The sequence below is a fragment of the Colobus angolensis genome, unplaced genomic scaffold (genome assembly GCF_000951035.1).
Source record: "Colobus angolensis palliatus isolate OR3802 unplaced genomic scaffold, Cang.pa_1.0 Scaffold111, whole genome shotgun sequence".
In the NCBI taxonomy this organism is placed as follows: domain Eukaryota; kingdom Metazoa; phylum Chordata; class Mammalia; order Primates; family Cercopithecidae; genus Colobus; species Colobus angolensis.
The window spans coordinates 4,320,342-4,339,886 of NW_012112142.1; positions in this window are offsets into that span (position 1 = coordinate 4,320,342).

Here is a 19,545-nt window from a genome sequence, read left to right on the forward strand (position 1 = left end):
CTCTTTTTTTAATTTCCAGCTTTTCTACCCTGCTTTTTCCCCATCTTTGTGGTTTTATCTGCCTCTGGTCTTGGTGATGGTGACGTACTGATGGGGTTTTGGTGTGGGTGTCCTTTCTGTTTGTTAGTTTTCCTTCTAACAGTCAGGACCCTCAGCTTTAGTCTGTTGGAGATTCCTTGAGGTCCACTGCAGACCCTGTTTATCTGGGTATCAGCAGCAGAGGCTGCAGAAGATAGAATATTGCCGAACAGCCAGTGTACCTGTCTGATTCTTGCTTTGGAATCTTCCTCTCAGGGGCGTACTCCACCATGTGAGGTGTGGGGTGTCAGTCTGCCCCTAGTGGGGGATGTCTCCCAGTTAGGCTACTCAGGGGTCAGGGACCCACTTGAGCAGGCAGTCTGTCCATTCTCAGATCTCAATCTCTGTGTTGGGAGATCCACTGCTCTCTTCAAAGCTGTCAGACAGAGTCGTTTGCGTCTGCAGAGGTTTCTGCTGCTTTTGTTGTTGTTGTTGTTGTTTAGCTGTGCCTTGTCCCCAGAGGTGGAGTCTACAGAGACAGGTAGGCCTCCTTGAGCTGCTGTGGGCTTCACCCAGTTCGAGCTTCCCAGCAGCTTTATTTACCTACTTAAACCTCAGCAATGGCGGGCGCCCCTCCCCCAGCCTCACTGCTGCCTTGCCCTTAGATCGCAGACTGCTGTGCTAGCAATGAGGGAGGCTCTGTGGGCATGGGACCCTCCGGGCCAGGTGTGGGATATAATCTCCTGGTGTGCCTATTTGTTAAGACCCTTGGTAAAGCGTGGTATTTGGGTGGGAGTTAATCTGATTTTCCAGTTTTTGTGTGTCTCAGTTCCCCTGGCTAGGAAAAGGGATTCCCTTCCCCCTTGCGCTTCCCAGGTGAGGCAATGCCTCACCCTGCTTCAGCTCTCGCTGGTCGGGCTGCAGCAGCTGACCAGCACCAATTGTCCGGCACTCCCTAGTGAGATGAACCCAGTACCTCAGTTGAAAATGCAGAAATCACCTGTCTTCTGTGTTGCTCGCACTGGGAGCTGGAGACTGGAGCTGTTCCTATTCGGCCATCTTGCTCCGCCCCCCATCCAGAGCACAACTTTCAACATCAGTTTGCGTTGTACCCAGACCTATTTGTGTCTGTTGGTATTGTTATTGAACATAACTGAGTTAAATCTTTTGTAAATTGATGACACACAAATGAGAAAAGGAAAAAAAAGGTATTCCCATGAAAATAAGTTTTGGGGGAAAAAAGATAATTTTGAGTTTTTTAAAAAGAATTCAGCCAGAAAGACAAGATCTCTTTCTTTAGAGACAGGGTCTTGCTCTGTCACCCAAGATGGAGTACAGTGACACAATCACAGCTTTCTGCAGCCTCCCCCTCCTGGGCCCCTGCTTCAGCCTCCTGAGTAGCTGGGACTACAGGTGCTTACCACCATGCTTGGCTTTTTGTTTGTTTGTTTGTTTTGCAGGGTAGAGACAAGGTTTTGTCATGTTGCCCAGGCTGGTTTCAAACTCCTGGGCTCAAGCAATCCTCCCACCTCAGCCTCGCAAGGTGCTGGGATTACAGGTGTGCACCACTGCCCCCAGCACTGTTTACTGTTTTTAATAATGGGAAAATATCACGAAAATCTTGGTGGAATCTTTTTCAGATTGATTCTCAAATGTTTTACAATTTTAACTCCAATTTAAAGAACAAAAAATGAGAATAATAGATATGCACAAGAGTATGATTTATTTAAGAAAAATGGTAGAACTTTAAGCTGGACACCCCTCCTCAAAGGAGAGGCCTTGATCTTATATCAATACATTGGTTTAACAAAATGTACCTCTGAGTATTTAATTAATGATACCTTTGAGATACACAGGTAACTTTTTATGATTCCTTTTTTAATCAATTTTTTTTAAAAAAACAACTGAATAATGGTTGAAGCCTTTCTTCTAGGTGCCACACTCACAGGCTAGGTAGGCTGGTGGGGCAAGGAGGAAATGCTCCTCAGCAGCCCAGCCCTGCACTGCCTATGCTGCTTCTCCTCACCCAGCCAGGCCCCAGCACTGCCGGGGCCACAGTGCTCCCTGTGCCTGGCTGGCCTAGCCATTCTTGTGTCCCACAGGGGAGGCCTTGGAACAAGACAAGCAATGACTTGCTCAGAGGAGCACGAGGCATAGGAAAGGGCACAGCTCGGGAGTTCCTTCTCAGCTAATACCGTTCTAGGGCCCTGGCTGCCTCTCCCACCAGCCCTACATTTGCCACCTCTACACCAGATCCCAACTATTTTCTGCCTCCCCACAGGTTTCTTAAAGTTTCTGATTTTGTGTCTGAGGACAGCTTTAAGGCCAAGAAGTCTCCCTATATCTTCTCTAGCATGTTTGAGTTTATGTGAGGGAAGGATCCAAGAGCCTGTACTCGTTCACCTTCTTGGCTACTTATATAGTATTTGTTTAGTTTTAAAAATCTAGTTAATTTTTTTAACGACATACCCCCATCTGTGTTTTCTTGACATCCATAGCTGTTTTAAATGTTTTCCAAGGACTGGAAAATCTCAGTACATTTGCTTATCCCCCATAGTATGTAAATCATTAGATTTACTAGAAAGACTTTTTTTTTCACCTTTTGGAACAGACTCTTAGTATATCCAATGACCACTCCCAGCCCACCTGCCTTCTTACCCAGCCCAAGGGATTTTGCTCACTCTATTTGCCCAGTCTGTACCTTTTTATGGACAATTTGCTGTTCCATATAGAACTGGCAATGATTCCCTGTGACTCGACTCTAATTTTGAACTTTTAAAATGACTCCCACTACAACAAGATCAAATACCATGGCCCCGAAAAGATATTTTTACCGAGAATTTGAAAGTAGAGTAGGGGTTTTGAACTGCTGAACTACAAAGACAAAAATGTTGCAAGATGTAGAGATATCATTAATTTCTCTTCCCTGAAGACAAAGCATTTGCACCTAATGAGGTGTTACTGAACTTGATACCTCTCTGCTTTGAAAACTCACTACATTTATCAGCACTTCCTGCCAGTGAGATCAAATGTTCTAACAAATCAACTTTTAAATGCTGAATTCAGGTACATATATAACGTAAATTATCAACATTCTCTCCCACATTTATATGGGATATTAAATCCTTCATAATCATCAACACTAACATATTGGGTTCAGGGTATTTTCAAGTAGTCATATCAATATAATCAATCAATTGGAAAGAACTACTCAAAGTAATAAAAGAGGAATCAATTTATCATTTTATATACAGTTTGTGAAAGTACCAAGAAGTCAGGTTATCTTGTCTCTTTTAAAATAAATTTTCAGGTCAAAATAAAATTTAATCAAGATTCTAATTTGGACTTTCTCATATGGAACTTCTGGGGTCTCTCATAGAATCTAGTTAAATATTTCACAAAAAGCAGAACACTCAATAGATGTTTGTTAAGAAAAACTGAACTTATTAACGTAGTAGATGAATTACTAGACATTGAAGATTCCAAAGCCACTAACAATTTTACATTTTTCATATTCCCAACTTACATGCATCAAAACATTAGTCTCAGGCTACCACAGAAGATTGTTGGTCATTGTTTGGTATTTGATAGATAATCTGGGTTTTCTCCCCAAACTTAACGGAAAGAAACGTAGGAAGGAGTAACATCTGTGAATTCTGAGTGCTGTAATGTGAGTAGTTGCCCAACCCCAAACCTGCTTACACCCAATATCAAAACCTTTCATTGGTTCTCTGTCCATCTTTGAATTAAATACAAATTCATAATTCTTTTCCAGTCCTTCGAAAAACATCTGAGTATCAGCCATGTGTCAGGCACTCTGATTTCCTGATAATTCAGACATGAATGAAACACAATCCAATTTGAATGTTCAGGATTAGTTAGGGAAAAACATGGCTCATCAGAGAGATACCTATAGTCCTAATGCACAGCCAACCTCACTGCCAACTACAGGAATCCTAGTAAGAGTTCTAGGGTCCCCAGAAGATAGAATAGCATATAGTAGCAGTTCTGGGCCCGTCCATTCTCCGCAGAGCCCATTTGATAGATTGATCCTGCATCTATCAACTCTGAAGGAATAATACTGCACAAATATTCCTTTCTCCACTTCTGTATTAGTCTGTTCTCAGCCAATCTTCACTCCCATGATCCCGGGGCCCTGCCACCATGACCCTAAGAGAAAGAAACAATTAGGATTATCAATATGGAAGGAAGGGCAAAGTCATGTCTTATATGGCAGCAGGCAAGCGAGTTTGTGTAGGGGAACTCCCCTTTATAAAACTATCAAATCTCATGAGATTTATTCACTATCAGGAGAACAGCATGGGAAAGACCTGCCCCTATGATTCAATTGCCTCCCACTGGTTCCTTCTCATGGCCTATGAGAATTATCAGAGCTACAATTCAAGATGAGATTTGGGTGAGGACACAGCCAAATCATGTAAACTTCTTATCAAATTTGTCTACAAAACACCAGCGACTCAGCCATAAATGAAAAATGGCTTAATTCCAAAAATTCAGTCTATATGGTCTTTCCAAAGGGTCTTCTAAATTTGTTTTTCAGACTTACGCTTTACCTGATGGTTGTCTTATAACTCAAAATAGCTGAAAACCCAGAATATCGTGGCTCACCTAGAACCCCTTGACAGTGACCCAATGTATTCAAACACACTGACAAAAAGCAATAATCCCAAATGACCTCATGCCTCCTGCTATTAGGCAAACCCCAAAAGGCTTATTTATTTGCAATTATATGCAGGGAAGCTTATTTCATCACCATTGTGTCTCACTCAACCTGTAATAAAAACACCCCTAAATACAATAAAGTTAAGTAATATTGTCTTAGGTGCTTCTCAACTTTCACAGTCATTCCCTAACCAATGCCCACCCTGCCCTACCCGACTTGTGAAAAGATAACTATCAAGACAGGAAAATTAGCATCTAAGATCTTTGATCTGCTTCCAATTTTGCTCTTTCACAAAAGCCAGCGAGAGTGAGAAGAGAATCGTGGGCCATGAAATATGCACTTGGCAAGAATTAGGCAACTGAGGTTCTATTTAAGCCAGGTATGACCTTGAGCCAGGTGTTTAACTCCTTTCTTTCCAATTTCTTCATATGTAAAATTAAGGATTAGAGTAAATGATGAGTGAGCTCCTTTCTAGCTCTAGAATTCTAAGATTTTAAGTAAGACACTAGTTATTCCTCTTATGAGAATCCTTGGCTATTAACACACTCATTTACTAAATGACATTTTAATTTTGGTCCCAAGTGTTAGAGATTTTTACATGTTCAACAACTGGTACAATTCACTAGCTAAGTGCTTTAGGTTTGATCATAAATTGCCAGAAGTCGGTTATAGCCCTGAGTCTGTGATGAGAAGACTGGGGATTTATAATTGAAACAGACAGCACGGCTTCTGGAGTGCCACTGGGGGAAAGGAATCTATTCCAAGAAGAAACAGGCATGACTGGGTTTCTCAGGAAAATATCCCAAGTCTCAGTGGCCAGCCTATTAGGAACTCTACTCCCTCTTGCCAATTTTTCTAGTAACTGCTTTTTGTTATCATGGTCTAAAATATAGAAGCGTATTTTTTTATTTTTCTTTTTTTTTAAACCAAGAGAAAACGAGATGCATTTGGTCATCAAAAGCAACCCTTTCAGAGAGGGCAATTCAGTGTGGTGGAGAGCAAGCACATGCCTGTTAAAGCCACAGTTATTCCCTCACTGGCCAGCCTCTGTTATTCCAGAAACAGCTGCTCTGAAGGTTGGCTGAGGTCTTGTTTAGAGAATCAATTAGCCAAAGAAGTTTGGGCTGGTAAAGAATGTCACTTAAGTATAGAAAGATTTGGAAAACACTTCTCCTTTTGTGTTTCCTGCACATAAACTCATCCACATTCTGCAAAACTAATATAACATGTGCTTCACAGAGAAATGAATCAGTCTAAAATGGGTTGCACGGATGACTTTGTTAGCAAAAAAAAAAAAAAATGCTAACCAATCCAATATGGAGCCCAGTGACAAACAACAGTCCAGGCATTTATAGGAATACATCACGGTCTTCAGGATAGGCTTTTGCTTTATTTCTACTTTCTTTAAAAGAATGAAATGTTTAAAAGTTCTAATAGCAATATAGACCGTTTCATTCAATAGGTAGTATATGCCAAGCGACTGAGATCTTATCCACATACATGATGGACACATTCTTTGCAATGACTCCTTGATGTGGTTAAATTATACAGAAAACATACATTTTACTTTGAGAGAAAGAACAAGTTTTATTCAGTTTTTAAATACTTAATTCTACACTTTTATCAGCATCATGTTTATTATTCTCCTCCTTTATAAGCAACTGATGAAATATATTCAAATGCGTGCGATATGATTACACTGGCAACTATGTAAAGAAAAGTTTGGAGATACTCACACATAAGTTAGAGATGACAATGAAGAAGCTATTCTGATAATTCAAGCAAGAAATGGTGAGAGACAGAATGAAGTTTTGGTGGTAGGAATGAGTCCCATATGGTAATTACCAATTATTTAAAACAACATTTTATTTCTATGTTGCCTAGCTTCTTTTCTCAATAGGAACAGATGGCTCCAAATATATTTTATATTCCAAGAATTAAACAAGTTTGGGAATATACTTCCTGTGGTAACTAAAGTCATGTAACTGGAGAGAACATCAGAAGAGAAAATGTAGATAGAGAAGACAAGAGAAGGGAAGGGAACAGAAGACAGGAGAGGAGGAGAGAGAAAAGAAAGGGAGAAGAGAGGAGAGGCACACTCATTCAACAAATAATTTGGCTCCAGTACTTAAAATTATAGGTGCTAGAAATTTTTTTAGATAGCCAAAGGAAAAAAAAAAAGAGTATTCTCTGACTTCTTGGAACTTTCATTCTTTGTTTCAAATGGGCACATGATATAGTAGGTCAGGTGTTCATAAGTGCTTTGGAGAAGCAGGAAGTTGAGGTAAGGAGTGGGGAGGCGGTGACGATTTCAGATATGATTGATATGGAAAGTCTCTCTGAGGAGCTCATCTGATGGAAGTGAAAGAATGATACCTGGGGGGAAGGTATCCGGGCAGAGGGGACTGCAAATGCAGAAACTGGAGCACACAGCAAGCTGACGAGTATGGCAACAGGGAGAAGAAAGAGTGGTGAGAAATGAGGTTGGCAGATCATCTTGCCTCTTGCAGGCCACTCTAGGGACTTTGGATTTTGCTCCATGTTTTTGGAAGGGAATGGAGGGTTTTGAGCAGAGAAGTAACATTATCCATTTTACTTTTTAGCAGGATCAGTCTGGCTGCTGTATTGCTTTGCTATAGGAAAGCAAAGATGAATCAGCGGCCCTATTGTTAGGAGACAGTCATAACAATCTGAGTGAGAGATCACAGTAGCAGGGAACTGACGCGACGTGGTTAAGTTCTGGAAATATTTTTAAGGTAGAGCCACTAGGGTTTGCTGATAGATTTGGTGTATGATGTGAGAGAGAGAGGAGTTAAAGGTGAGATTTGGCTGGAGTCTGAGATAAGGAGATAAGGAAGAATGCATGAGAAACAAATTTGGAGTGAAAGATCAATAGAAGTTTAGGAAAAAAATTAAGGTCATTCTTGATACCTTTTCTTTTTTTTTTTTTTTTTTGAGACAAAGTCTCACTCTGTCATGAGGCTGACCACTGCAGCCTCAACCTCCTCCCACTTCAGCCTCCTGGGTAGCTGGAACTACTGGTGCATGCCACCACACCTGGCTAACTTTTTGACTTTTTTGTAGAGTCAGGGTCTCACTTTGCCGATCTCACCCAGGCTGATCTTGAACTCATGGGTTTAAGCAATTCTCCCACCTCAGCCTCCCAAAGTGTTGGGGTTACAGTGTGAGCCACCATGCACAGTTGGACACATTTTTTATATACCTATTAGATATCCATTTAAAGATGTTCAATAGGCAGCTGGAACTAGGAGTCTGGAAAGAGCTAAACCTGCAATGATACATCTGAGAGTCATCAACATAACTAATGCCATGAGATGAAAAAGATGGTCAAGAAGGTCAATAAAGACAGAGAAGAGAAGAGACAAGGAATGACCGCTGCACACTCCAGTGCTAAGGTGTCTGAGGAATGATTATGAGGAAGAATTACAAAAACCCCTGAGAAGGAACAGCCAGAGGAAGATTCTGAACAATGTGTCCAAGAAACCAGGCCAAGAACTTAAAGAACAAGGCAGTGATCAATTCTGTCAAATGGTAAATCAAGTCACACGAGGCTGAAATGTGTGACCCCAGAGGTCAGTGGTAGATCATATCTGGTGCAAGCAAAAGGTAGCCTAAGTAGGTTTTGAGAGAGAACAGATAAGAGAAATTAAATCCAAGCAGAATGGAAAAGCTTTTCAGGGAGTTTTATTATAAAGGTTGATAACTAAAGGGAGAAATGAGATTAAGAATTTTATAGAATTTACTCACATTCATGTAAGAGTTCTTTCATCATCTCCCTTCTCTTTTCCTATAAAGAAACCATTCGGTCCCCTTGAATATTTCTGTTGATCTTCTGTTTCGCAAGATGAAATAACCACACTAATGTGCAGCATCCCAGGCATTGCCATATCAAGTCTTCATTTAGATTTGTTCTTATTCTTGCTTTAAAAGATCAGGGAATTATTAGGAACTCCAAATTTCATTTGGAGGACAAACAGTGTTTATCCTCAAACATAGATAATTTGCTCTGATCTTAATGGTTCTATGCTAAAAACTAAATGATGATTATTGACTTTAATTCATGTAACAAATACCAATTGAGCACCTGTCGTAGGCACTATGGAGACAACACAAATATTTATCGGTCAGATATATTTCCCTTAAGAAGTCTTTGGTTTATTAGAGAAGATAAGACATGTATCTATGTAACTATGACATAAATGCATATATTTTATCAAGATAAAAATTGTCAACAGTCAGGTTAACCTGATTTTGTTCTCATCAACACACTGAGAGCTGGAATGGCCAAGGTATTTAACAGTGTATTTAACATTCCATTCTACTGGTCCCTTTCTTCTTTTTTCACAACAATAAATCAAATGCCATAGCATTTTTTATAACCTCAGGGCTTCAGGGAATGGTATATATTTACATCTGAGTAATGTCCTCCAAGGGAGAAATAGGATTGAGTGTTCAGACTGACTAAGAGAGTGGATACTACAACAGGTGCCTGGGAGGTTTCTGGCCAGAGGAGAGAGTAGATATGAGAGTATACACTGGAACTGTGGAGTCCTTTCCAGGCTCTGTTTCCTAAAGGTCTGTCTTTCCACGAACCATTCTGGGTATGGGAGTCCATTTCCCACCACTGAGGTAGAGTGGAGTACAAGTTGTGAGGTGGTACTAGTTACACCAATAATCTTCTGATACTTATTCAATTACATAACATACATGAAGCTGGAAATTACTGTGAGTTTATTCTCCAGTGAGGAATTGTGGCTTGGTTGCATATGTGATACTGGGAAACAGCTGGAGAAGCCTAGGGGAGTGTCACCAAGTCAATAAAGTGCTCCCAGTAATAGATCTTGCAAATGTCAACAACAGGGAAATTTTCTTACAAGGCATATCATAGAAAGTCCCTTTTCTTCAAAGAAACCTGATCTATGTGCCTCTATGGACAAGCCGGAATATTCAATAAAGCCATGACAATCCCAGTGGCTTGAGGTTTGAAATAGAGCATAAACTTTCATTTTATGGAATTAATTTTATTGGAATTAAGTATTAAATAATGTGGGGCAGATATCTGCCTACTAAATCCTCTGCTCTATAGATTTAGCTTTCTTTAACAATTAATTGGAGTAGAACCTATAATATATACTACAAAAAAAGTTGTTCAGTGGGTAAGATGTAAAATAGTCAGAAAGACTCACTATTTAGTCCAAATTCTAATGCACCCTAACAAATAGCAACCTCTGAATACTGAGATTGCCTTTTTGCTTCAAGACTTCTCCCAAGGTCTTAAGATAATCACACCTACCCTTAAATCATATTTACTTAACCGTACTTAAAATCCTACACCTGAAAACTAAATAGAAGTCAGGAAATGGGCTGCCCTTGGCAGAGGCGGGGTCGATGATGAGAAGGAATACTAAGGTAACTTCTGATACGAAGATTATGTGTTTCCTGACCTGGGTGTTGGTTACACAGGTGTGTTCAATTTGCTATGCGTGACTCGTGTGTGTGTGTGTGTAATACTTCAATAAAAAGTTAAGAAACAATTATGTCTGATGTTCAAATTCTTCTGAAAAGAGTACTGCTGCTTTTTTTTTTTTTTTTTTTTTTTTGAGATGGAGTCCTGCTCTGTCACCCAGGCTGGAGTGCAGTGGTGCAATCTCGGCTCCCTGCAATCTTCGCCTCCAGGGTTCAAGCGATTCTCCTGCCTCAGCCTCCTGAGTAGCTGGGACTACAGGCATATGCCACCATGCCCAGTTAATTTTTGTATTTTTAGTAGAGATGGGGTTTCACCATATCGGCCAGGCTGGTCTCGAACTCCTGACCTCGTGATCCACCTGCCTCAGCCTCACAAAGAGCTGGAATTACAGGCGTGAGCCACCATGCCCAGCCAGCACTGCTGCATTTTAAGGAAAGAGTCTCAGCTTAACAATTTGCACTTTGCATTTTATAACATCATTGGAATGATGGGTGTATCAGTCACGGTTCCACCAGAGAAACAGAATGAGTGGGATATGTATCTTAAGCGATTTACTGCAAGGAATTTTCTCATGTGATTGTGGGGTCTGGTTGGGCAATGTCTGACATTTGTAGGGCAGGGCAGCAGGCTGGCAAGTCCCAGATGGGAGCTGATACTGCAGGCCACAGCCGGAATTCTTCAGAGAACCCTCCATTTTGCTCTTAGGGTCCTTCAACTCGGTAGGTGGGACCTATATGATTGAGGGTAGTCTCCTTTACTTCAAATCAATGGATGGCAGATTTAGCCACATCTACAAAGCACCTTCACAGCAACAGCTAGATTATTGTTTAAGTACTATTACCCAGCTGTATTTGACACACAAAAATACCCATCATAAAGGATTATGTGAGGACTATGGGTTCTTGTGGAAACTCATTCTTCATTTTGTCAAGGCTAAGTTGTCTCACTGGGAGTTTTGAAAGGAGTACATGAAACAGCAAGTTATGGATGAGAGGAAACTTTTTCTTTTCCTCACGTGCACAAACTCAGTACTTTCTAAGCATCCGCCAGCATGACCTTGAGGAGGAAATTCTTCATGCTTATTGTCTTCTCAAAAATAAATCATATATAGAAAGGCTGAAGAAATCTGTTCAATCGTTTGGAGTGATAATAACATTCCAACAAGCAAAAGCGGGTTTTTTTACCAGCATCAGAATTTGCCAGAATTTATGTGTATGCAAAAAATTAGAGTTTGAATTTTAAAATTTTCAACTTGGCACACGTTTTTCTCCAGTGAGGCATGTGGGTTTTACAAGTTTTCAGGGGCAGGGATGGGGGAGGAGGACTTCACTTGGAAATGAGAACCCAATAAGAAAAAAACTGAACTTTCTGTTTAGGTCACCAACATATGAGGACATAGTGGTACCACCCTTCTCCTCCTTCATTTCCTCCTCCTCCTCTTGGTTTTCCAAGATCAACCCTAAGCATCAGGAGGGGATGCTCCTGTTCATTTGGGGTCATTGGGTAGAGCCCCATCCATCGTGCATCCCTTCCCCAAATTCCTGCAATGTCAAGGGCACCAGCCAAAGAGCACCTGATCATGTCTTTTCATTGTTTATTGGCTTTATACTTTAATAACAATTCTGTCTGAGTTGATAATAATAATAACTTATAAGTACCGAGTACTTGCTATATACCAGGAACTGTTTCTCAACGCTTTATATATTTACTCATATAATCCTCTCAACAACCATGAAATAAGTATGATTATTTCCCCCTGTTTTTTAATCAGAGAAATTGAGGCACACAGAAGGAAGGTAATACGTTTCAGGTCACAGGTTACTTAAGCGGCCGGTCCAGGATTCAAACCCAGGCAGCCTGACTCCAGACACTGGCTCTGAACCACTAGACTAATTCCCCGGAACCCTTAGGAATGTAACTGATACCCAGACACAAGCTAAAAAGTTATTCTCAAAATCATTCTACTGTTAAAATAGCTTCCATTTTTTTTGCACCACAAAGTTAAAATAGAATCTCTGTAAGATATTAACACACCCCAAAATTTAAACGTGGTAATGAAATCCACCTAAACTAAGGTGCTGAATGGACACTTGCTAATAATATCTACCAATCAGATTTGGGGCTGACTTGTTTTGAGTTTTGAATGTGTAGGGCTTCATGTGACAAGGACGATTTATAATGTTTAAGTGTTGTATTTGTATTTTTGCCTGAAGGGAATTACCTAGGATTGCCACTGGGTAAATAATTACCAGTCTCTTTATTCCAAAATCCTTTGAGACAAATAGGTAGGGTTAGTTTGTGTTTTTTTTTTTTTTTTTTCCTAATCCATTAATTTTTTATTGGGTCACAAAAAGCTTTAGGGTAAGATTCTGTAGAAAAGAATTCACAGCTTCTTTTTTGGTAAAATTCCATTTTCTCCAATATTTTGTCTCTAGACCAACAAAAAGAGCAGTGATAATATCTTTTCAGAGGCAAAATTGGTGTGGAATTTTTTTTCCTCTTAGCAAAACTTTAGACTCTGAAGAAGTATTTTGGTATGCTTATTTAAAGAACAGGCTAGATTTACTGCCAAATAGCTCTTCATGAAAGACATATGTAAATACAGCAGAGTAAACCAGATAATTCTATTTCATTTGAAAAACACTTTCTTAATTATGTGAACTTGTTTGAAAGAAAATGAAATGCTCTGTATTCAGTTCTGTAAGAAGTTTGGCTGTGATGTTTATGATGAAATCATAGCCAGGAGTTGAAAATTACATTAATATTGAATGCAAGACTATTTTCTTTTCTCTCTTCTTGTATTTTTAATAAAGGAAAATGCTAATTAAAAAATTGATTGCAAAAAATATCCTCTCTGGCACTAAGTACTGCCATTTAGCTTTATTTTATTTGTAATGTGTCAGAATTTACATTTGCAATGTTCTAGAAGCCAAACTATTATTTGAAAAAATTGAATTAAACATACTTTTACTCAAAGGTGACGTTAAATGCACAAAAGGCTAGTCTTATTTATATCATAGAGTAGTATATCAGAAAATTTTTGCCCCAAATTTTCAGTTGCCTACCAATATCTAATATTTTGTTTCTCATCATTTCAGATATAAAAGCAGCATATGGAAGCAATTTTACATCAGCTACCTAGTTCACATCTTAAGATCCTGTGAAATAATTGAGAGATGATATTATCTATCTTTTACCAATAGGGAACCTAGGAACCAAATGACTAAGTGTCTTGCCCCAATCCTGCTGTTAATGAGTAAAATCCGTTCAAAGATATTAATTTCCTGTCTTCCAAAGCTAAGCTTTTCTCACTCCAGTGTGCTGCCAACTCAACCCTGATTTAAATACTGATCTCGGTAGCTAATTTTCCCCCTTCATTGCACTTAACAACAGCATATCATACCCCAAATAGTATAAATTGACAGTGCATGCTCACTACAAATGTAGCTTATTTTGTCCTTGGAAACATTTTTGTTCCAGTAAAGTTAAAATTATCATTGCCTACATTGAAAATCATCTACATGAAATTCCTAATGAAATTCCAAAATTGAACTCATAATTATCACTCCATACCCCAGCCCAGACAAACCAGTTTATCACACTCATTGATCCTGTATCTTTAACCAAATGTGTAAGAATCATCCTAAATTTTTCCCTTTCCCTTGCCCTCTATTCCAATCTCATAGCCTTTTTCATTTTTCCTCCTAAGTATTTCTGGACTCCGTATGCACCTCCACATTACAGATGTGGATTTATTAGGTCAAGATGTTATCTTTTTCTTGCCTAGAAGATTGCAATGACTTCCTATGTGGTCTCCCCACCTGGAGCCTCTCCCTATCCAATAATATTCTTGTCAAAGAGATCTTTCTTCCCATCACGTCACACACCTGCTTTAAACATTTCAATACCTTCATCAGGATAAAGTTAAACTCCACCATCAGGTATATATAGAGACAAATCTCCTGACCTTCTCCTTAGCCTCATCTCCTCCCATTCCTTCTACATACACCCATCTATACACAGCCCATTCAATCTTCTAGCAGCCCCTGGGTCCACAATGGTCCACCCATCCACTGGCCTAAACACATGTTCTCTCTTCTGAGAACACTGTCCCCACTCTGACACCACAGAAAGAGGTGCAAAATTGCAATAGTAACACCAAATAGCATGGCAGAATAATAATTTTGAATATTAATCCATGTACACATCAAACGTCCTCACTAGCACCCAAGAGAATCTGTTCATCTCCCTTTCCCATCAGACCTGCCTGCTTTTGTTCTATTCATGAACAACAATTTCAGCAACATATAACAATTGTCAGATTTAAGTGGTACAGGGGAATGTAAGGCCAGCACTAAGAGGAACAGAGACAATAAGAACTCTTAGAGCAGCTCAAGGCATTGAGGTGTAGTATTTATAATTTTTTCTTTTTAAAATTCCAACTTTTATTTTATATTTAAGGAGTACATGTGCAGGCTTGTTACATGGGTACATTTCATGATGCTAAGGTTTGGGGTACCATTGATCCTGTAACCCAGGTAATGATGCATAGTGCCCAATAATTAGTTTTTCAACCCTTTTCCCACTCCTCTTCCTCCTTCCTCTAGTGGTCCCCAGTATCTATTATTGTCTATATGCACTGTTTCTAACACAGGAAGAAATATAAAATGCCTCAAGTTGTTCAGGAAAAAACTTATCCTCCTTAAGCATGGTATGAACATTAGGAGATTATAATTCAGCAGAGTTGACGCTACCTGAATTACTACAATCGAAAATCAGGCTAATACTTTTGCACATCATCCAAATACTAGCTTAAGATCTAACAAGAGACCGTTAATCACAATTAACTAAATGGTTTAATGACAAACATTCGGCTTGAATCAATCTCTTTCATTCAAGAATGGGTAAATATAAGGCTGGGCACAGTGGCTCATGCCTGCAATCCCAGGACTTTGAAAGCCCAAGGCAGGCAAATCACCTGACGTCAGGAATTTGAGAGCAGCCTGGCCCACGTGGTGAAACCCCGTCTCTACTGAAAATACAAAAATTGGCCGAACGCAGTGATGTGCACCTATAATCCTAGCTACTCAGGGGGCTGAGGCAGGAGAATCACTTGAACCCAGGAGGCCGAGGCTGCAATGAGCCAAGATTGCACCGCTGCACTCCAACGTGGGTAACAGAGCAAGATTCAATCTCAAAAGAAAAAAATGGGTAAATATAAATTAATAATAATAATAGAAAACTTCAATGGATTCTACACAGGAAAGAAGAAAAGATACACTCACAGAGCAGAAGACTTACAGGCATAAGGAAGCATCACTACATGTTATCAGAAATTTCCTGAAAGCATGCACTCTATTAAATAAGAGAAACAAGTGAAATGATACCACATCAACTGAAATAAAACGGAGCACATCTCAAAGGTACAGAGAGAGAAGATCCAGGGATAAGCCTTGAGTTGCATGAAATAAGGGAATCATGTGGGGAAATTAGCAGTTCCAAAAAAGAATTAAAATCTGCACCAAAATCAGTATGGAGGAAATGAAAAGCACAGAAAAATCAAATCAGTGATAAGGTGTGCAAATCTGCAAAGATAATCTGAATGCAATGAATAAAAAATGAAAATGCCAAGGAAAAAATTTAAAACAAGAAAAAAGTATCTATATATGTAATTGTAGAATATCTTTTGAAACTGAGGTGCAAGCACACTGAGTGTGTGGTAGTGCAGGCACTCTAAGTGCTGCTGGAAATTTTAATGAAAAGATGCCAATTATCTAAACTCTGTTGTAGGTTTTGCATTACAAAGACAAAGAACAGGTATACAAACAGAAAAATATGCTCAAAAATAATTTGGAAAGTCTCAGATGTATACTCAGGGACAGAAAATGTCAAAAATAATGATCTAATTAATTGCATATATATCAAAATAATCATTTTACAGGGGTGTAACAAAATAATAATCTAAGATAGGCAATAAATAAGACACCAAAACATGCTCCTCCACGATAAGATAAATGGTATACTAGAGCCATTACGGAGTAATGAACCAAAATTAAGAAATATACTAAAAAGTGACATGTACAGATATTAAGGGAAAACTTTTATATCACTCCCAAATCTATACCCAGCTAAGATATGAATTTGTATACTAGCAATAGACAAGAGCTTTAGATATACATACAACTGTGTATTTATGTTTATGTGTATGTCTGTGCAGGACCTAATTAAGAAAATTACTTACGGATCCTCTGCAAAATAAAACATTCGTCTAAGTCTAATGTGAGTTTGCTAAGAAAAGAATCAAAATCTAGAGTCTTTTACCTCTAGAATGCAGAATATGATATCTATTGGGGCAAGATAGTGCCTTGAAACTACTTAAACATAATTAAAACTAAATAGCTATTCCTGATATAGTTATGGAGATGAATACAAATGCCATAAATAAATGTTTGAAATGGGAATATAATACCAATTCCAAACAATTTATAGCTATCTCCCAGAAATAAGTGTTCAGATTAAGTAGTTTTGACAAATAGAGCTATTTTAATAAATTACATTGCTCAAAAACAATGTTATCATGAACCAAATAAAAAAGTCAAATTAAGAACTGAATATATTGTATAAAATGTTTTTAAAATCTTCAATGATCAAAACACTGTAGAGGCATAGAATTAAATCACACAGGAAAAGGTGTCTGTGTCTCCAAACAGAACAAGTGCTAACACACATAAGAATTCAGTATGGGATAAAAATGATGTTTCAAATTAGTGGAGAATAAACAATTCATCTGATAAATGGAATTGGGAAAATCAACCTATTATTTGGGTGAAAAATTGAATTACTATCCTCAAACCATATTCCCAATCACACTGCAGATTGGCTAAGAATGTATATTAAAGTAATAAAACAAGATGTTTATCATTATAGGGGAACATTTACATAAATTTAGCATAGATACAAGTTTTCTAGGATGCCATCAACTCATCCAGGCAAAAAAAATTAAGGAAAATATGGATATATTTATTATACATATATTTAAAACATAGTTTTTGTAACTAAAGCTATATCAAAAACTGAAAAAATATTTTGAACATAAATGCCAAGTAAATGTTTAATATTCTTAATATACAAAAATTCTTAGAAATCAATATGAAGACAAAAAGACAAAAATTTCAGTTTAAAAATGGCAAAAATTATTATAAGAAATCTATAAAAGCATGTGATTTCACTATTAATGAAGTGTACATTTAGAAAATAAGGAAATAACATCTTTCACCTAACAAATTGGTGAAGATTGTATTTACTTGTAATACCTAAGTTTAGCAAAGGTGTGAAGAAATTGGCTTTTTATAGATTGTTGGTAAAATTATCAATAAATTCATCTTTTTCTGGGTAACAAGTTTGCTCCAGCTCCTTATGAATATTTGCCTACTTAGACCCAGCAATTTCACTTGTAACAATTTATCCTGAAATAATCATGGAAATGCACAGGTACATATCTATAAAAATAATATAAAGTGATCTAACACTCACCCATTAGATACCCTTTAGAACTTTAAATACCGGTGCCCTGTAGTGATATTTACTGTTTATTAATGCCATCATCAAATATTTGTGTTCCCCCTAAAATTCATATGTTAAAGTCTAATGTTCAATGTAATGGTATTTGGAGATGGGACCTGTGGGAGGTAGGTCATGAGGGTGGAGTCCTCATGAATGGGATTTGTGCCCTTAAAAGAAGAGACATGAGGTTGAGCATGATGGCTTATGCCTGTAATCTCAACACTTTGGGAAGCTGAGGCAAGAGGATTACTTAAGCCCAAGAATTTGAGACCCAGCCTGGGCAACACAGGGAGATACCATCTCTACGAAAACTAAAAAAATTAGCTGGGCATGTTGGTATGCACCTTTAATCCCAGCTACTTGGGAGGCTGAAGTGAGAGGACTGCTTGAGCCCAGGAGATTGAGGCTGCAGTGAGCTATGATCTGCACTCCAGCCTGGGTGACAGAGCAAGAACCTGCCTCAGAAAAAAAAAAAAAAAAAGGACAAGAAGAAGAGACATGAATGCCATTATAAGAAGTGCAACATGAGGATACAATAAGAAGACAACTGCCTGCAAAATAGGAAGAGTGTCCTCACCAGCCTCCAGACACTGAGCCTGCCAGAGCCCTGATCTTGAACTCCTTACATTTCAGAACTGTAAGAAATAAGTGTCTGTTGTTTAAGCCCCCCAGTCTATGGTATTCTGCTATAGCTGCCCAAACTAAGACAAGTGGAATTAAACATGTTTTAAATGTGGCATACCCTGAGTATTATTTGTTAATTGTTCAAAATCGTGCTGTGTAATTACCCTTAGAATACCTTCAGCCAGAGAAGTCTGTATGAAGGAAGACAATGAAACACCAAATGACTGTGTTGGGGAAATTTTTTAAAAAGATAGTAGATTTGCTTAATTAAAAAAATCAAAGAGGAAGTTTTCTAAAAGGATGGACAAATTGACCAATCTGGTACCCTTTTCCCACCTTTGCCCAAAGAAGAAATTAACTATGTTGGAACTGTGCCCCCTTTCCATGGTTAATGAAGAATCAAAAACATAATGGGTTCAATGTAGTGGGTGTCTCTTGCCCATCCCGGTTTAAATCCATGTATCCACATCTTCCCCAGGACTAATGACTGTGGGAGCCTAGTATTATTCAAAAAGTTTGAATCTGTCTGCAAAGTGAACATTTGCAGTTTTCAATAACAAAACAATTCTATAAGCTTTGAAGTGTGCCTTTTCTGTAGGTTCAAAGTGAGGAGAAGTATGCTGGGTTTTGTATTTGACTGGTGCACTTAATTAGCGGACCTCTTTTTCATGAACCTGCTTGTCAAATGTACAGGCATACCTCATTTTATTGCACTTTGCTTTATTGTACTTTGCAGATATTTTATTTTTTACAAATTGAAGGTTTATCACAACCCTGTGTCAAGCAAGTCTTTTGGCATCATTTTTCCAACAGCATGCCCTTACTTTGTGGTTATGTCACATTTTGGTAATTCTCATAATATTTTCAATGTTTTCATTATTATTATATCTAGTATAGCCATCTCAGATCAGTGATCTTTGACATTACTATTGTAATTCACATCCATATAAGATGGCAAACTTAATTGATAAATGTTGTGTGTGTTCTGATCACTCCACCAACTGTCCATTCTCTCATCTCTCTTCCTCTCCTTGGGCCTTCCTATTCCTTGAGACACACAAATATTGAAATAAGGCCACTTAATAACCCTAAAATGACCTCTAAGGGCTGAAGTGAAAGAAGTCCCACATCTCTCAGTTTAAAACAAAAACTGAAAATGATTAAGCTT